At 33.3% G+C, this 21,513-nt stretch overlaps 1 pseudogene; it reads left to right on the top strand.

Moving 5' to 3' along the window:
* Nucleotides 1–13,678: 13,678 nt before the first annotated feature.
* Nucleotides 13,679–17,445, top strand: LOC110273551 (succinate--CoA ligase [ADP-forming] subunit beta, mitochondrial-like; annotated as a pseudogene).
* Nucleotides 17,446–21,513: the final 4,068 nt, after the last annotated feature.

The raw sequence follows: 21,513 nt of genomic DNA, 5'->3' as shown, positions 1-21,513 counted from the left end.
CTCACGTAAGGTTTATTACTTGGACGACCCAGTACACTTGCTGGTTAGTTGAACGGAGTTGTGTCCACTCATGCCAATTTCTTAAATTCCATAATTTTACAATGATACCAAAAGGCACAAAATAGGAATCACAATTTCGTCCACCAAGTGTGCGGCGAGACTTGTTCGTCTTCCCAGTTAGAAGTGTTCCGTTCCCCTTCTTGGTGGCCATCCTGAAAGAAGAGGAAAAGGAAGAAGAATAACCCGCAAACAAAGATATGAAAACAAATAAAATATGGGCGGGTTAATGCCAAATAATAATGAGGTTCTCAATTACACGGTACCTACAACATGTAGGTGAGAAAACAGTAGAAGCAAATGGCATATCAATAGTGCAAAAATTGCAACAAGGAGGGAGAGAGAATGGGTCATGAAAGACATTATAAGGATATATCAATGCACAAGGAATACAAATATCATAAAATATTAGCATTGACATCTAAATAATATCACCCAACAGTGTAAAACAAGTCACTAAACACCAAAATAATGCCAGGAAGATGCAACAGTTGAATAGGAACATTTAACACCAATGGAAAAATAATAAAATTAGACAAGAAAATATGAACATGCACAAAGTTAAAATGCAATGAATGAAAGTATGTAAATGTAATGAGAAAAAGAAAATGAAAGAAAATAAGGATAAGAAGTCAAAGGAGAAGAAGGTAAGAAAGGAAGAAGAAAGAATAAGAAGGGAGAGAAGAGAGGAAAAAATGGAAACAGGAAGCGGACGCAACGTGCGCGCATACATTACGCGTACGCGTGAAAACAGAAACAATCATGTGACGCGTAAGCGTCCTCCACTCGTATGCATGGATTCCCGAAAAGGAACAATGACACGTGAGCGTCAGTCACGCGTACATGTGACAACTGTCCGTGCCAGTCGCACAGTGGCAGCACACCTCCAGCCCAACTCTCTGTCTAATGACCACATTACGCCGATTTGCATGCCACTGACGCTTTCGCATGGATTGGCATAATTGTAGGTGATGCGTACGCGTGGGGCACGCGTATGCGTGGTGTGGCTCGTGCTCCAGGCACCCTTCCTGCACAGTTCCAACCTAACTTTCGGGTCATTTTTCAAAAGTGCGAAACTACACATGACGCGTGCGCGTCATCGACGCTTACGCATCGTTTTCACTTTTTTTATTTCTCTTTTTTTTATTATGTTATCATTTTTTAATGTAGAATGTAGATGATGATGCAAAATTTATGAAATAACACTGATAGAAATTAAATAAAATAAAACTAAGAATAAAAAGGGACGATCATACCATGGTGGGTTGTCTTCCACCTAACACTTTTAGTTATTATCCTTAAGTCAGACATTTGATGAGCTCTTTGTCAGGGCGGCTTATGCTTGTACTGATCCTTGAATCCCCACCAATACTTGCAATTCCAATAGCCTCCGGGATCCCAAACCTTGCTTTTGCACCCGTCTTTGTGTTGATCACCATTGTTCCAACTGGATGGCAGGAAATCTGAATTATCACGGAAGCGGCCAAACAACTTCCTAGACCCATTCAATCGAGCTCTACACCAACCCGTGCACTTCAATTTGGAGCATGCAACCATATCGAATCTTGCCTGACAACTCCTACCACTAACCATCTCCCTCTTACTCTTAAAGCCACAAAGAACTCTAAGTTGACAATCCGTCTCAAGCAAACCATATTCAAGTGGGAAAGTGAAGGTTAAGGATAAGAATTTTACCCACTTGAATATTGTATTGGATGGTAATGGCTTTGGGAGAGGTGTTTCTAATGATCCTGCTAGCTCCACTCCCTTGTGTTCTTCCTTGAAAACTTCTACCTCTTTGCCAGCTTCTTCAATTTCAACCTCTTTCTCTGGGTAGCTTTCTTCTAATTCAATCTCCTCTTCATTTCTTACCAAGGGCATGGGAGATAATTCAATTGTAGATAAGGATTCATCAGTGATTGACTCCATCTCTTGATCAACCTCTTCAAAGTCTTCAACCATGATATGCCTTGGAGGTTGTGCACCTTCCTAAACATCAATTTCAAACTCCTTAGAAGGAGGCTCTATGATTTGAGGTTCCCATGGAGGTTTCATGTCTCCTAAGTCTTCAACCACTTCCGCTTCTTTGATAATTTCGGCTTTCTCTACTTGCTCTAATACAAAATCAGACTCCTCCTTGATGTCACTTAGTGTAGAGTTGTCTTCAATGATGGAGCTTTCTTCTTGTTCAACCTTCACTAGTTTGTCAACTACTTCATCTTCATGGGTCTCTCCTACCTCCACCTTTTGGGCTTCTCTTGCTTCTCTTGAAGTATGTGTGCGTACAACCAATCCATTACGTCCCTAAGACAATCTCTTCGCTCTTGTTTTGAGTCAGTAGCATCATTGGGATCATGTTGCTCTTGGATTGATGGATATGGGTATTCTTGCACGGAGGGTGGTGGTGTGCTAAAGCTTGAGGGTTGAATATTGGAGGTAGAGGGTTGGTCCCTGCGGGATATAAGATATTTGAGTTTAGAGGTGAGACCAATGATATTAGAGATAAGTGTGTTGTTATCCAATAGAGGTTGGAGTGGATAGGAGGGTTCATGTGTTGGGAGAAAGGGATCATAATACGGAGGTGGTTCTTCTTGATAAGGATATGGAGATGGTGTATATTGAGGTGGTGGTTTTAAGTATGGCTCATAAGGCTCTTGGTATGGTGGGTAAGGATTACGGTCATATGGGGGTGTTTGGTGGTAAGGTGCTTGTGAGTATGGTGGTTCAAAATTATGTTGAGGAGGGGGTTCATAGGAGTATGGTGGTGGTTGTAGATAATCATAAGAGTGCTCACCATAGCCGTTATCTTGGTATGCTTCTTGGAATGACTCTTGATCATAGTATGTTGGTGGAGGTTGTTGCCAAGAGGGTTGATCAAATCCTTATGGCTCCTCCCATCTTTGATCATCCCATCCTTGATGCATATTCTCATTGTAATCTCCTCTTCCTGCAACATAATTGTAACCAAACTCATAGCCAAAGGGGTGAGAGTTCATAGTAGCTAAAGAAAATAAAAACAAAAACTAGCAAAAATAAGCAACTAATTCCTAAACCAACAAAAACTAGCAAACAAGCAAAAAAATAAATATTTACAATAACCAATAATAAGGCACACGTTTACAATTCTCCGGCAATGGAGCCATTTTTTTATGAGCGGATTCTTGTGTGATCTAGAATTTCACAACTAAGTTCTCGTTGAGAGTATAGCTTCTAAACCAATAAGAATCCTTTCATACAAAAGTTTGGTTGTCACAAGTAACAAACCCCTAAAATCAATAATCGAATATTCAAACAGCGGGTCGTCTGTTAAGAAATTGCACGGAAGTGTATTTATTATTGGTTATGAGATTTTCTGAGAAATTTTGGAATGAGGAGTGGGAAAATAAATAATTATAATTTAGAGCAATAAAAATTAACGAGAGGTTTTATGTAATTAAAATAAAAAGCCTTGACTGAGGGTAGATTAATCGGAAGTTCTATTCTTGTTGGATTTTCCAAGATTAATAGTAATAGGTCGTTGTTTCTACTTAGTTAACCCTCAACGAATGAAGGAAAGTTAAGTAGTTGAGCTAACTCCTATTCACAAGTCCTAATCCTCTCCAATGGGAAGGATTAGCGTTAGTGACTAGAGAGCCAACCAACAACTTCCAATTATAATTTAACTCTTGAGTCTTCCAACTTAAGGGTCTCCTATTAATCAACTCTAAAATCAAGTTGAGAACCTACTCCATTGACATGAATGCCATGTTCGCATGCATGTAAAGAGAGTAGAAAGAAGACATGATAATTTTGGAATTGAGTTGAGATAATCAAGCAAATAAAGAAATTAAATAGAAAAATACTCTTGCATTAATAAATTCCAAAATTGAAGTTATCCATATGTAACTCTAAACAAAGTAAATAAGGATTAAAAGAGTAAGGAAATAGAAAATAAACTAGAATGATAAAGACTTCAACGGAGGTACACTACAAGAAAAAGAAATATTTGTAACAAAAAATTTGTATCAAATTTAAAATTGTTACAAAAAAATAGTTTTTTGTAATAATATTTAATGATTGTTACAAAAGAATAATGTTTTGTAATAACATTACAAATTGTTACAAAACATGATAATATTTTGTAACAACCTATTTTATTTTGTTACAAATTATGTTAGTTTTTGTAACGAGATGGTGTTTTGTTACAAAATATTGTAATATTTTGTAACAAAAAAAAGAAGTTGCAAAAATTCGAAATATTTTGTAATAATTTTTTTTTGTTTCAAAAACTCATATGGATGTTTATGTATTGTTGATGTTAGATTATTAGTTTGGCTTATCTGTGTTGGAGAATATATCTTTAAATAATTGCTTAGTGTTTAGTTATATTACATTGCATGAGGCCTGAGGATATAGACTCGTAAGTAATGGTTTAGCCGATAATGTTAAAATTATTCTTGATTTTTTGAAAATCTGTTTCTTTTGTAAATACCCAAATCTTAAGAGCATAAAGGAGCTAATCTACAAGAAGGGACACATGAAAATAGAGAAGCAGAAAGTTTCATTGACAGATAATAACATTATTGAGCAGGTAATATATGGTATTCTTGGTTTAACTGTGATTTTTTCCTTAATTGTACTTGCGATTCATATTCTTTTATTTGTAGGAATTAGGGAAGTATTTACTATTTATCAATGAATAATTATACAAAAGAAAGTTTTGTATTTGTTCATGTAAATCATTTAACTGAATTATTTAAGTATGTGATAATTTAGATGAAGGTTGTCAAATTAGAGGAGACATTAACTTATTTGGTAGATATAATAAACTGAATTTAATACATATTATAGATAATTCATATATTATTAATATAATTTAATTGTATATGGATCTATGTATTACATTTTACTTGTGTCATAGTTGATAAATGGTAAGTCTCCTATTATTTGGTTTGATAAATTTGGTTGTGTATTTGAAAAATTCTCTCACTCCAAATGAAGCTTTTCTACTTGTGAGAGGTGAGAGAAGTGGTGCAAATTATGGCATAAAGGCTCCAAAGTCTAAGTTAAGGATTCAAGCACAATTTTAAGAGGCAATGCAAGTCCGTGAGGAGCTAACAAAGGAAATAGATGTGCTCAAAGAAAGACTTGAAGAGCAACGAATACGGCAAGAGGAAGAATTAGCTCAAATAAAAGCTCAATTGGAAGCTCAACAAGCTGTTGTGAACTCTCTCATAGCGCGCTTTCACAATGAAACAAACTAGACCCTAAAGATACTCCTAAAGTTGCTTATGGTTTTAATACATTTTCGTAGATGATTTCCATTTTATATTAGTATACTTTAATTTGTATATGGATCTATTTATCATATTTTACTTGTGTCATGGTTTAAAAATGACAAATGTCCTATTATTTGGTTTGATAAATTTGGTTGGGTATGGCTGAGACATAAGTTGTGAATTGGTTGTGTTTGTTAGAACCGTGGACGGTGGAAATATCCAAGTTTTAGGGGAGATTTTGCCGAAAATTTTCTAAACATTTTGGATAAAATTTAATGAAAAAATTATAATTAGTGCTATATCTTGTTTCTAATTTTTTTGTTTCGATTTTTCTTATTTATAGGAGTGCTGAAATAGTGACCATATGCTACCTTGAGGGTTCAAGAATGTTTTGATGCATAGAGACACTAATCTATGTTAGAACTTTTATGTTTTAGTTGAATTTTTATGTTGAACTTTTATGTTTTGGTTGAACTAATCAATGTACTCACTAGTTAATGTTATTTTGTTTCAAGACAAATTTAGCTAAAAGGATCTTGTTTGACTTATGTATGTTTTTGCATATTATATACATGTAAACTTGCTTATTAAAAGCATTAATATATTAGTTAATTTAAAAAATAATTTAGTAAATTATGCATGTAATTTGTAATAAAAAAAGTTGTTACAAAATAATTAATTTGCTTTCGTAACTGAAGAAAAAAAATGTAACCAAATCATGTTACATTTTGTAACAATTTTTTTTTATAGGAAAAAAATTGACTGTCACAAAAAATACCTTCAAGATCAAAATTTGTTACCACTTTTGTAACGGTTTCTGGTTTTTTGTATCAGAAAAAATTGTTACAAAATATGCTATTGAATTGTAACAGTTTCATTTTTCGTTACAAAAACTTTTTGTAACGGCACTTACTGTAATGGACCCTTTTTTTGTTATAAAAACCTTTTGTGTCAAAATATCGACGTTTTGTAGCAATATTTTTTGTTACAAATGCGCCTTTTTCTTGTAGTGGTAGTAACTCTTTCAATGTCCAACTCAAAAGCATAAAACTAGGAATCCTAAAACCTAGAGAGAGGAGAGAGCCTCTCTTTCTAGAAACTACATCTAAAACCTAAAATTATGTATAATGAGAAGTGTGTCCCTGAATGCCTCATGATTCCCCAACTCTGCAGCTTCTATTCTGTGTTTTCGGGCTTGGAACTGGCCAAAGTGGAGCCCAGAAATCACCCCAGCGTTTTCTGCATGTGGCACATGTCACGCGTACGCGTCGATGGTCTTCTTCGCATGTCACGTGTACGTGTCAAGTACGTGCACGTGTTGCTGTGCAAATCTCCAAATCACGCGCACGCGTCAGGTACGCGCACGCATCGCTCCTCGCTGGTTATCTCCTTCAATTCTTGTGCTCCTTCTATTTGTGCAAGCTTCCTCTCTATCCTCTAAGCCATTCCTTTCCTATATAGCCTGAAAACACTTAACGCATGGATCACGGCATCGAATGGTATAAAGGGTTATTAAAAATACACAATTTAAAGGCTTAGGAAGCAAGTTTTCAATCATAGAACAAAATTGGAAAGGAATTATAAAATCATGCAAATTGTATGAATAAGTATGAGAATAGTGGATAAAATTCACTCAATTAAGTACAAGATGTACCACGAATTAGTGGTGCATCAGTACCGCCCCATTTTCTGAAGCAAACGCGACAGATCATTACTCCGGAAAAGGTAAATGGCAAAATAAATCAACAGAAAGGATAACTATTTCCGTTGTGGTGGAAAGGCACATTGGTCGCGTACCTCTCGTACCCTATGGCACCTAGTCGATCTTTATCAAGCATTTTTAAAAAAGGACAATAAAGGAAAGGAGACAAATTTTGTTTCAAAGGATGTTGCTGAAAATTACACCACTCATTATGAAGTATCTGATTTCATTGAGGATTCTGAAGAAAATATTCATTTAATCAATGATGGAATAGTTTAATATGTAGATTTGTTAAGTACTCATGTAAATAAATAATGTAAGAAACTTTTTGTTAAGTTTTATTTTCTATGCATTTGAATTTTAAGTATGATGTATATAAAAAAGGTTTAATAAAATATTTATGTTTATAAATTTAAAAATTACTAAATGTGCCAAGTAGTTATAAAATAATAATAATAAAATTTTTAATATATGATACTATGTACAGTACTTCTTAGAACAATAATCAAGAAAATAATTTTACTATGCATATAATTTTACTCATTTTATTATTATTATTAGTCTTTGAAGAAAATGGCAAGGACATACAGTGAAGATATTTGCCTTGCGGATAGTGCAAGTTTGTATACCATTCTCAAAAGTAATATATATTTTACACATCTTGTACTAAAAGAAGAATATGTTAATACTATTATTGGCTCAGGCAATGTGATAAAAGGCTCCGGAAGAGTGATAATTTGTTTTCTAGGGGAACAAAATTCATAATAAATAATGCACTATTGTCTACTAAGTCTCTAAGGAACTTGTTAAGTAGTTTTAAAGATATATGCCAAAATGGATATTATATTGAAACAATGAAAGAGGAAAATCATGAGTACTTATGTATCACAACAACTCATGATTCAAATAAAAGGGTTATATTAGAAAAGTTACCTTCACTTTCATCTGGGTTATATTATACTAAAATTATTGCAATTGAATCACATGCCATTGTAAACCCAAAGTTTACCAACCTAAATGAATTTATAATTTGGCATGATTGATTGGGTCATCCGGGAACAACTATGATGCGAATAATTATTGAAAACTCCCATGGACATTCACTAAAGAACTAGAAGATTCTTAAATCTAGTGAATTTTGTTGTGCTGCATGTTCTCAAGGAAAGCTAATTTTAAGGCCATCATCAGTAAAGATTGGATTTGAGTCTCCTAAATTCTTAGAAAGGATTCAAGATGATATATGTGGACCTATTCATCCACCATGTGAATTTTTTAGATATTTTATGGTACTAATAGATGCATCTTCGAGATGGTCAAATGTGTGCTTATTGTCTTCTCGCAACTTGGCATTTGCGAGATTACTTGCTCAAATTATTCGATTAAAAGCACAATTTCCAGAAAATTCAATCAAAGTAATTCATTTTGATAATACTGGTGAATTCACTTCCCAAGCCTTTGATGCTTATTGTATGGCTAATGAAATAAGCGTTGAACATCTAGTAGCTCATTTTTATCACACACAAAATGGGTTAGCAGAATCACTTATTAAAGGGCTTCAATTAATGTATAGACCTTTATTTATGAGAACAAATCTCCCAACCTTGGCTTGGGGCATGCTATTTTGCATACCACAACACTAATCTGTTTGAGGCTAACAAGTTACTATCAGTTCTCTCCCATGCTTTGATATAGTTAGGTATCTTGAGATACAAACTAGAAATGTATTTAAAGTCTGATTTGCAAATTGTCATTTTGATGATCAAAATTTTCAACATTAGGGGAAGAGAGTAAGCTTCTTGAAGTAGAACTTAATTGGAATACATCATCCTTGATACATTTAGATCCTCGATAAGAACAATGTGAACTAGAAGTTCAAAAGATTATACATTTGCAAAGAATAGTAAGTGAATTGCCTGATACATTTTTTGATACAAAAAGAATAACTAACCAGCTAAAAATGCTCCAATTCAAATTGATGTCCCAGTTGGACAAATGGCTACCGAAATAAATTCACATCAGAAGCGTGGTAGGCCTGTCGGTTCCAAAAACAAAAATCCTCGAAAGAAAGAAGGTAATTACTATTCCTGTTGAAAAAGATAAAGACATAGTGAAGACACCTGTAGTTGTCCAAAATTTTGATACAGTTTTGACGTGAGAAGACGTTCAGGTACCTGAAAATTATGAAAATGATGAGATTTCGATAAATTATGTCTTTACAGGAGAAAAATAGGATCGAAATAAGGCAATTGTTAATTAAATATTTGCATATAATGTGGCATTAAATATCATGCATGAAAGTAAGGATCTTGAGCCAAGAACAGTCGAAGAATGTCGACAAATGAATGATTGGCCAAAATGGAAAGAAACTATGAAGACTGAGTTAGACTTACTTGCAGAACATGAAGTCTTTGGACTTGTAGTCTATACACCAGAAGATGTAAAACCTATTGGATACATATGGGTATTTGTGAGAAAATAAAATGAGAAAAATAAATTTGTATGCTATAAAACTCAACTTGTGGCACGAGGTTTTTCACAAAGGCATGGTATAGATTATGAAGAAACATATTCCTCTATAGTGGATGCAATAACACTGTGTTATTTGGTCAGTTTATCCACATACCATAAACTATATATGCATATAATGGATGTGGTAACAGCCTACTTGTATGAATCATTAGATTGTGATATCTATATGAAAGTCTCTAAAGGATTAAAGATATCTAAATCATTCAATGAATATTCATAAGGGTTATACTCAGTTAAATTGCAAAGATCTTTATATGGTCTAAAGTAATATGGACGAATGTACGTTGATATCTGAGTAATTTGCCAAAAATATATTCAAGAATGATGATATCTTTTCATGTGTTTTTATAAAGAAATATGCATCTGGATTCATTATAATTGCCATGTACGTTGATGATTTAAATATCATTGTAACCCCTGAAGAGATTCTAATAATTATAAAAGCTCTAAAAGAAGAGTTTGAGATTAAAGATCTTGAAAAGACTAAATTTTATCTCGACCTCCAGATCGAGCATACAAAAGATGTGATCTTTATTCATCAAATAACATACACAGAAAAGATCTTGAAGAAATTGTATATGGATAAGTCACATCTATTAAGTACCCCAATGATCGTAAGGACTTTGGATGTGGAAAAAGATCAATTCCGTCCTAAAGAAGAAAATAAAGATATCCTTGATCCTGAAGTACCATGTCTTAGTGTCATTAGAGCACTAATGTATCTTGCTAATAATACATGACTTTACATATCATTTGTTATGAATTTATTAGCAAGGTATAATTCCTCTCCAATTAGAAGACATTGGAATGAAATTAAACAAATCTTTCAATATCTTTAAGGAACGATTGATATGGGACTATTTTATCCATTGAAACCAAGTTACAATTAGTTGGCTATGCAGATACAGGATACTTGTTTGATCCACACAAAAGAAGATCTCAAATAGGATACCTATTCACATATGGTGATACAGGCATACAACTATATCATAGAGGTCTATGAAACAGACGATAGTAGCAACATCTTTTAATCATGCTGAAATACTAGCGATACATGAAGCAAGTCACGAGTGTTTTTGGCTCAGGAGTTTGATCCAATATATTCTGTCATCATGTGGACTGATAGATCATAAGATACCTCCGACTATTTTGTTTGAAGATAATACAACATGCATTACTCAACTTAAAGGTGGATACATCAAAAGTGATAGAACAAAGCATATTTCTTTCAGATTCTTTTTCACTCGTGATCTTCAAAATCAAGAGACAATTGATGTCCAACAGATCCACTCAAGAGATAATCTAGCAGATTTATTTACAAAGTCACTTCCAATATCCTCCTTTGAAAAATTGGTACATCAGATTGGAATGCGCTGATTTCGAGATATTTAATAATGTCAACAAGAAGGAGAGATTGTATTCTTTTTTTCTTGATCAAATTTTTGTCCCTATTAATTTTTTCTTGACAAGGTTTTTAACGAGGCAGTCATCATTACAAAAGATATTGTACTCTTTTTCCTTCACTAAATGTGTTTTTCATTAGTTTTTCTTTAGTAAGATTTTAACGAGGCATAATCCTAAATGGTTATCCAAAAGGGAGTGTTGTGATAAGTATAAGGTAGATGCCCATTTCTCAATATTGCTCAGGATATCAAGAGAGATTACAATTAATTAGGTTTGAAAATGGTGACCCTTTATATGCAGGGACAGACATAGGGGGCGAGTGGAGGCCTCGGGCCCCAGCTTTTTCTTAAAAAATTAATAGTAATAAGTTATTATGTATAATTTAATTTAAAAAGATTATTTAGTATTTAGTCTAATATAAATAAAAGTTCAACCTAATTTAACTATTAATGATTTCTAATATCTAAAAAGTAAGGAACAATATTAAAAAAATCTGAAGAAGATATTATTACTAATATTTTTTAATTAAATAAAAATTTTCAAATCTCATAAAGTGGATTCTTTTTCTTCTTGTGACCGTCTTTTTTTATTCATTTGGTATTAATTCTTTCTGTTTCAACTACTACGATTAAGAGATCTTTTTCAACTATGAATATTGTGAAAAATAACTTAGAAACAAATATGAAAGATGAATTTCTTACTAATTGTCTTTTAATTATATTGAAAAGAAAATTGTTGAAAAATTTGATACAAATTCTATTATCGATGAATTTTATGATACGAAGAATCGACCGCGTCGTTAGTAAAAAGTACACACATATTTTTTGTACTTTAAAATATATTCTCTATCGGTATATTTTTGTAATACATCTTATATTATATAATTTTTTACATAATTTTTAATATTATGTGTTATTGGCCCCTTCCATAATAATATTTCTAGATCGGTCTCTATTTATATGTATATAAATAGGATAGCGTAGTTGAGACTAGGGATGGAAAAAGGTCAGACAGCCTACCAAGGGCCTGTGGCTTAGCCTGTGTTTGGCCTGACCTGACCAGGCCTATTATAAAAAAGGCACAAATTCAGACTCTTTTAAAAGCCTTAATATATTAATAGGCCAAGCTCAGGCTCACTAATTAGCCTTATTGGCCTATCAGGCCTGCCTGGACCTGTTAAAATATAATTAAATATATAAATAATTTTTTTTACTTAATAAAATTATGAGATATTTTAAATTTATTATATTTTATTATAAATATTTTTGTATATTTTAAATACTTTAAAAGATTAAAAATTCTTATAAATATTAAATATGACATATTAAAAAATTATTTTTTAAATAATATTTTTATTTTTGTAAAAAAAATATCAGGCCTTTTAACAGGCTTCAGCCCAAGTCAGGCTGAATAACAGGCCAAACCTAATACTTTATAAAGAGCTTATACCAGGCTGCAGGCCAGACTCAGGCCAATTAACTACATAACAGGCCAGGTCTGTTAAGAGCAAAGTTTGGCTTGATCTGGCCTGTTTTTACCCCTAGTTAAGACAGAACACACAGCAATAACAATAATCCTACTTTCTTCTATACTGTTAATATTCTTCTTCCTCTCTTTACGTTATTACATATATTAAATAAATATATGAATCGTCTCTATTATATTAAATCAATTATATTGATGAATAATTGAATATTAATACTAAAATTTTTTATTTACACATCTTTATTTTATATTTAGTACATCTTCCTTATTTATTTATCTTACAACATTTATAAGTTTAAAAATAATATTTATCATTCATAATTCATAACACCTTAAAACATATAAATTTTATTAAGACTTTCTTTAATAAATAGAACTCCTATCTTATCTATCTATTGGCTATAAGGATTCATTTGTCACTCACTATACTTGAGTTTTTAACGTCCATATGTGAGAGAGAATTTTTTAGCTCAATAATTGACATTATTGATTAACAAAAAAAATTGATCAAAGATTTTATTGACTAACAAAAATAAACATGAAAACTAAGGTGTTTGTTTTTAAAAATTGCCAGAATTAAATTGGATAATTACTTATATATAAATTACACGTAAACTTATTTGGTGTGAGAAAAATGGTGATACTACAAGTACAAACGTTTTTAAAAATTAAGTCCAACTAAATTGGCACACACTCATAAAAAACTAACATCGCGTGCATCACGCATGTCACAGCCCGAGTTAGGCAGTGATAGACATTAAGAAAAGGTTTTCTAGCAAGTCTATTTATCGTATAGTTCTTAAATACTTTTTTTTTTCAAATTACATACTTTTAAAGTTGTATCTATTATAGAGCACAAATACGAGTTTATACAAATATATAATATACCATTAAATATAAAAGATGATGCATGTGATATATGGAATATTAACTAAGAAATTCTAAGATATAGTACAAATTACTTGGTCCTTGGAAGATAAGGGCTCACCAAAAGCTGATCTTTACTAAGACACAGAAAGATTAAGATTGTGATTTATATCTGTATCTAAAAAATATAAAAAGATCAGAGAGTAAGTTTTGTTGAATAAATAAGAGTTTAATTTTGATACATTGATAGTGTAAAGCATTTTACACAGTTGTGCAATCACATCCATTTTTTTGGATGACCATTCACGTAATCAATGTGAAAGGTAGTTATTTTTTCTGATGTTACGTAATTGGATGCATGTGCACTATAGAAAACATGGAAGATAGCAGTGACAAATTGCCTACGGTTTTTTCATCAGCTACAATTTGCCAAGAGAGCTGCGGTTGGCTTCCAATCTCTTCAATGTGATGCAGAATCGGATGGATTAACATCGAATCCATAAAGCACCGCCACTAACCCCAACTCTTTATCATATACTTGGTTGTTGTGTTACCTAATCAGATCAGATTACCCAAAATCAAGAAAAACAGGAACCTCCAAAAGGAGAGTGGAAGTGCGCGAACCCCCCGTTCTCTGCTCCACCGTGCACCACTGTGTCACCCTGGAGTCACGTGGCTGCCGACCCATCCTCCTCTCACCGTCGTTGACCGTTTCCCTCTACTCTACAGTGTGTGAAACCCCTAATCCCTCTTCCACGGTGTGCAAAACCCACCCCTTTTCTCTGCTCCACTGTGCGCGTCTGTACCATCTTTGAGTCGCGTGGTTCCCCAGACATCATCCTCTTACCATTCTTGACCGTTCCCCTCTCCACCACCCCTTACTCCCTCCTCCATCGTGCACGATCTGAGCTATTGTGGCCTCTCCCCTAGTTCGTTCTTCCATTTATATTTGTTCCCTATTTTTATCAAAATTTTCTATATCTTGTTAGTGCAAATTATGCTTTTAGGTTAATTTGATTTAGATTTTGTCTATATCTTCTATTAATTCAGGTTAATTGTTGCTATATAGAGTTAAAGGATTTGAAGGTACAACTATTGTGTTTTTGGGTTGGTCTGTTGCAATCGAAACATTAAGTTTGTATATAATTTTTCTTTTTTTTTCTTCTGTCTTCTGTACGTTTGTGAATTGTGACGCGGAGTTGATGAGCAAGTACGGAGTGAGTGTTCCGAGAGGCATAGCTATTTCCTCTGTTGAAGAGGCAAGGCTATTAAGGATGTCTTTCCTAATGAAAGCGAGGTAATTTGATATAGTTATCATATATTTTTTATATAGGAATTTCACTCTCTAATATGTTAAGATTTTTGATAGCGATGCTTTATAATTACTTCTTGTGGTTGCTTATAGATATTCTTGTTTTATCCAACAAATGAAAAGGAAGAAAGATAGGAAGGATATGAGTTGTGATAACCTTGATGCTTTCACATGAATTGAAAACTAAATGTCAATATTTAGTTTCATAAATTGTCTGCATTTTTTCCTTTCAATATTAAACGAAAAGGTTTTATTTGATCATTATCTACAAATTTTATTTCTGCAAATTTCTTCATTTTTAGTATGAATGTATATGCTAGCAATTTTCATTTCTTGACAATGATATTTATAGATGTAATACAGTGGCACCAGCCTTTTCAGATAATTAATACTTGTGGTGTCTGATTTTTTTAATATTTTTTTAGCCAAAGTTGCATGGTTAGAGAACATAGTTTCTTATACTGTATGTTTGTAGGATGAACAAAATGTCCATGTTTCCTTTTTAGCATATGATCTGGTATTGTTTTTTGTGGTTGGATTGGTCACATGGACTTGCTTGTATTCATATGTGCTTTGGAAAAACTACCAAAAGTATCCATGAAGTTTACGAACGCTGACAAAAGTACCCATAAACTAAGAAAATTAATGTTGTACCCATGAAAGATGGATTCCGTATGACAAAAGTATCCAAATCCTAAATTTTTGTTGATTTTTTAATAAAATTTCTAAACTACCCTGCACTCAACCTCAACTCACTTTTTCAACCTTTCATAACCCAATCTGCACCAACCCTTGCCATGGAGTCCGAAACTACTCCTACAACAAACCAGACCAAATCAATGATAGTGGTGGTGGTGGTGGAGGATCGGACTTCAACCGATTCACTCATAAGTTTACAATCCATACCCAAACCAAATCAATCAAACACAAAAAAATACTCAACATATAAAAATTTTCAAATTCATTCATCAAATTTCAATTTACTTTAGCAAAATTAGAAGTAAAAATAGCCATCAACCATAAAAAACCAACAAATCCATTCATCAAATTTGAAATTTATTTCAACAAAAATCAGAAGTAGAAGTATCCATAAACCTGATCTTCTGTAAATCAATCTCAGCCTTCATAAAAAATAGAAGCAGATTTAAAAAAATAGAACAATATCATTTTAGTAGTAACTAAATCAATTTCTGAAAAGAAGAAAAATGAAATAAAAAATGTTTTAAAAAAAAGAAATACCTTTTCTTCGCCGGCTGTAACATCGTCAATGGTAGAACCTCCATCCACAGCGCCACCTCCCTTTCTTCTTTGATTTCTCTTTACCGAACCCTCTTCCTACATGCAAGAGCACCACGACCCCTCTCTCTTCTCAGGCGTGCGACGATGGTATTCTCCTCTGCTGGGTCAGGCGCGCCACGATGATGTTCTCCTCGACTGCAACAGGTGTGCCTCGGTGATATTCTTCTCAGGTTGGGTCACAGGCGCGCGATGAAGGTGTTGTAGTCACCTTAAGAGTGAAAGGAAGAAGACTCTGTGAGGGTTTTTGAGAGAGGGATAAGTGAGGAGAGAGGAAAAAGTGAGAAGAAAAGGAGTGATGGTAGAATGGGGTAAGGGTGGGGTAGTTTGAGAATTTTATTAAAAAATCAATAAAAAATTAAGATTTGGATACTTTTGTCATACGGAATCCATCTTTCATGGGTACAGCGTTAATTTCCTTAGTTTATAGGTACTTTTGTTAGCGTTCGTAAACTTCATGGGTACTTTTGGTAGTTTTTCCTAGTGGTATTGATGAAATACTAATGACCCCACCACCAATTACACAATTTGATGAGCACAATATACCCAATGAGAGCTGTTGTTTCGTTTGGAAATGATGTTCAAATTTTTTTTATGCACAATCATATATGAAATAGATACACGGTCCTGCTCGATGGATTGATTTTTTTATATTTCTAATTGTCTGTTTTCTACAAATTTATTTGTGTGAAAAATTGGCAGTTGTGAATAAGATGTACTTTTTTCTATAATCCTGGATTGTAAGTCTGCTGGTCCTGTAAGTTTTTTGCACCATTTGTGTAAATTTAATTTGCGTTATTTGCAAAGTGTTAAACCCTTGCAACTTCTTTATGGTATTTATGTAACTGAATTTCAATTCTTTTTTCTTTTATTAGTTTGCAGCTTGTCATTGCATGTAGTAAGGGAGGAACCAGTATTGAAGACCTTGCAGACAAATTCCCAGGCATGATTATAAAGGTCTTATTCTTGGCATTTCTCATGATTACTAAAATTTTCTGTCCTGCTAGTATATTTTCTTTGCATGATAACCCAATGGGCTCCTTCTTTCTAGTAGGTACCAATTGATGTTTTTAAAGGAATTACTGATGAAGATGCTGCAAAGGTGGTTGATGGCTTGGCTCCAAAAGAGCTTATAGAAATAAATTTATTGAACAAGTGAAGAATTTGTATAATGTTTTTCGCGAAATTGAATAAACTTTTTTGGAAGTAAGTACATGGAATGTCTTATACTTGTTTTCAATATATTTAAAAAAAATGTACATTAATGACAATTTATTATCTTGAACAGATCAATCCTTTTGTCAAGTTCTTTCTATGTAGTTTATTTCTCATCACTTGATAAGTATTATGTGTCTTTCTTCTTTCAACAAGTGGCTGCTGCAAAGACAGATTTAAATTATATTAGGTTTAATGGGGAAATTAGTTGCATGGTGAATGGTGCAAGGTTAGCAATGGCCACAATGGATATAATTATATTGCATGGGGGTACTCCTGCCAATTTTCTGGATGTAGGTGGCAATGCCTCTGAAGGCTAGGTAATGTTGAAAAAAGACTCACAGAAATTTACGGCGGTTTCAAAATCGCTGCAATTTTTTTTAAATCCACTTACCAAAATAGCGGCGGTTCTACAACCGCCAGAAAATCAATTATCTGATTTTGCTGCGGTTGTGCTAGCGGTTCGTTAGAACCGCCACAAAATCAAATCTCCACCCCTCTAACTTGCAACGTTTGTGGAACCGCTGGTATACTATTTTGCGGTGGTTAAAAACCACAGCAAATTCCTAAAAAAACCGCTGCTATTCGGTGTGTTTCTTGTAGTGGTGTAAAACTACTTTACACTGACAGTGTATCAAAATTAAATTTGAATAAGCAATATATCCATAACCCACATGAGAAAATACAAATTATATCAAAGTAAATCATGAGTTCAATATCCATAAAAATAGGGAGTCTTTAGTTTAGAATTTAATATTACACACTAGGGGTTTCACCTCCATCGGTAGCTTTTTTTTCTAGTGTGTTAGAGTGCATTAACAAATTTAACGTGTGGCCTACATATTAAGCTAATATCTCGCCTACTAGCTGCGACCTCAGTAGAATATATACTTCCACTCGCCTATTAGCTGAGATCTCAGCAGAATATATACTTCCACAGCTAACATCATTGTCGGTAACTACGGTTTTTTTTAATTAAAACCTTTTAAAATTATTCAAAATATAAAGCATTATTCTATATTTATAAAATACCAAATTTGATAACAAATAAGCAAATGTTAACTTCGAATAACATTTGTATGATGTTTCAAAATATATAAAAGACATATTTTTTAATAATAAATAGTATGAATAAATAGTAATAAGTACATATAGGCAAATAATAATATAAAAAAATAATAAATTTGATAAAATATTAATACTAAAAGAAAATAAGTACAGATATAGTGTCTATTCACAGATCAATTATGAACAGATGATTGTTTGACGTACTATCTATTATCTTATTAGTACAATTATAATAGCAACTAGAGTTTAAAATGGGGTTATTTTCTTATTTCAAAAAAACTCTTGTAAAAGAATCTTTCTAAAGTATAAGAATAATATTAAGAGAGAACATAACATGGGAATGTCTTTGGTGGAAAAAGAATAATTTGGTCCTTTAAGGACCAAACATAAATATTTTTAATGTGTAGCTCAGATTAATTCTGTATATAAGCTGTTCATAATGTTACATGTGACCTAATATTTATCTTAATTGAAAACAGTACATTACGGTTTGGTTGGACCGACGACATGATGATTGGTTTAATTTTTTTTTTTGGGAGAAAGTGTTTATGTTTGGTTTAGTGGGTTGAGTGGCTGTTGGACCTTAAAGAGCTTTAATTTTAGAAGTAGTTTATTTGTTTTGCACTTGTTGCATCTAGTAAAGAAGAAAAAAAAAGCTCTCTTTCAATTCTTCCATGACACCTTGTCAAACTTTCTGAATTGATATAAGATAAGAGAAAATCAAGGGCGTGCCCGTGTACGCCACGCATTAGAGGAGTTCTTATTGGTTGTCGGAGCCTCTATCGGTACGAATTTTGGCCTCTTCTGCTTCAATGGAGACGACACCCAAGCTCTACTCTGCCAGGTTTCTATGGTGGACCCTCGCATGCATGACGGCTCCAAAGTTTTTCCTGTTGCGCTCAACAAGGTTCCCTAATTTTTTCATTACATTCTCACTCCTGTCGTTGAATTTCAATTTTAATTTATCCGTCTTTGGTATTTAAAAACAAAAAATAATGTTTCTAAGAGTTTTTTAGCTGAAGGTAAATAGAATGGCATTTAGATTGATACTTGAGCAATCTCAAATAAAGAATGTATTGTGAGTGAGTTCTATTTTGTTCTTCTTCTTTATTAGAGAGAAGGAAGATAAGAGAAAAAATTATGAACATTGGAATCTTAGAGAAGATGAACAACTTTTTTTATTTTTTTTCTCGATATATTTTGTTTTGATTTTTTAATTATTTAAAATTTAAAATATAAAATTAGAGTTATTTGAATTTTAAAATTTGATTAATTTAAAAAGGTAGTTTTTGTCTAACATAAAAAAAGGGTAATTTATCCAAATAAAATAATTGGAATTCATATTTACGAAAATACAACAATCTAAAACTCATTACATTCGTGTCCTCTTTGAACTCTATATAAACCATGGCTGCTAACCATGGTTTAGCACTTGTACATAAACCGCAAGATCCCTTTATAAAGAGCATCATTTGTGCATAAATCGTGAGACCCTTGCCACGTTTTATGAATATCAAATAGTGTACATAAATCGTAGGACTCCTACCACAGTTTATGAAGACTGTAGGCTCTATATATACTAATGGAAGGTAATTGTCAAGGAGAGTCGTCATTTTCACAATGTCCAATGAAGAGGATAGTTTCTTAGCGCTAGTGCATTGCTCTAGAAAAATTTATAAAAACAAAAGAGAAGGTGTGAAGTTTACCTACAAGAAACCCTTGAGTGTATTTATCTATTCAACGAATACCTTTGTCATATCTAAAAATCAGTATATTGCAGAAACTTGGGATGTTTAGGACCAAGTAGGTGAAGAAGTTATTTTATGCGAGGTTCTGATGAAGTATGATACTTTGTGATAGGATCTGATGAAGATCTGCAGGTTTTGTTTCATTGTCGGAGAAGTTTTCTAGAGGTCAGAACATACTAGTTGTATGCGAGGTTAGAGGATGTGTTGACAGATCTGGAACATCAGCTCTGAATCCTTAGTCGACTGCCTTGGGGTGCTTCCAGTTCGATGCCTGTAGTTGTACCGGCTTGTCTGATCATTGCATCTCCATCCCTTGCGGTTGATTTGAATCATGTGGATGAAGATGGTTGTGCAGAATTGGAGAACTGTTTATTTTGGCAGCTGGCAGTTGACATGGCCAGCTCTCCGATCATGATTCTTGATTGTGTAGGCGACGATGAACCTAATCGAGTTGAAAATGCAATGAAAAAGGGTAATTTAGATGAAGAGCCTGTCGATATAGTTGGAAATAATGATGAGGATACAAGGAGCAATCCACATACACAACAGGGCTCATCAAGTTCTGGCACATAACAATATCCTCCGCACTTTTCAACACTAAACTTGGAAGCTATGGGGCAACAGCCAAATGTAGATGATGCCTTTGGGGTCAAGGATTGCATCATGCAACTGCTTCTATAGAATTTTAGATTGGACAATCATTCCAAAATAAAGAGGAAGCTGTGTTGAATGTGAAGGATTATAGCATCCGTCGAGGAGTTGAGTATAGGGTGTTAGAGTCAAATCATCTTAAAGTACCATGAAAAATGTAAGGAATTCGGCTAAGGTTGCACTTGGTTGATTTGCATCTCACTTCATCAACGAAAGGATACCTAGGAGGGTAGAGGGTATAATTCTCTGCAAATTTACTGAGTGTAACACCCTACTATACAAAACCATATGCTATAGTCGTAAATCAAAGGTGGTGAGGTATTATGACACCTAAAAGAAAGATACATACATATATAATACTTGAAGAATAATAATATAACTAGGATCATGTGAAGGAAAGATAAATAAAATCGACAACCGTTATTCACACACGAAACGTTAACGTAAGAAGCGTTGTATACTAAAGCAAAATATATATATATATAGGACACATAGTAGTTACTAGTCTCGATCCGTGAAGAAAAGGCCAGTTAGAATATTACAACACCAAAAGTATACAAAATAGACATCTTGTCTCTCCAAATAAAAATCTCTAAGAGGAATATACAAAATATACAATAAAGTATCAAAAGTGAAGAGAATTCTACAACTAAACTAAATCTCAAAAGGTCTTCTTTGCTTCACCAAATAGAATCTCGCACTTTCAGCAAGGTTCATCACGTCATGCATCTGAAAAATAGAAAATCCACGACGAGTGAGAACCCAAAGGTTCCCAGTGGGATATGAACCTTCTAGGCAATCCTATCTCCAACATCATAGAAGTTCAAGCCTAGGGTTTTCACTAATCCACACAGAGTTAAATTTGCTGAATTATCAACTCTATAGTTATCTTTAGTCTCAATCATTTTCAGTAAATCATCA

Source organism: Arachis duranensis, chromosome 7, assembly GCF_000817695.3.
Source record: "Arachis duranensis cultivar V14167 chromosome 7, aradu.V14167.gnm2.J7QH, whole genome shotgun sequence".
Classification (NCBI taxonomy): Eukaryota; Viridiplantae; Streptophyta; class Magnoliopsida; order Fabales; family Fabaceae; genus Arachis; species Arachis duranensis.
Note: the sequence above shows the minus strand (reverse complement) of the source record. Positions and strands in the feature narration are given on the sequence as shown.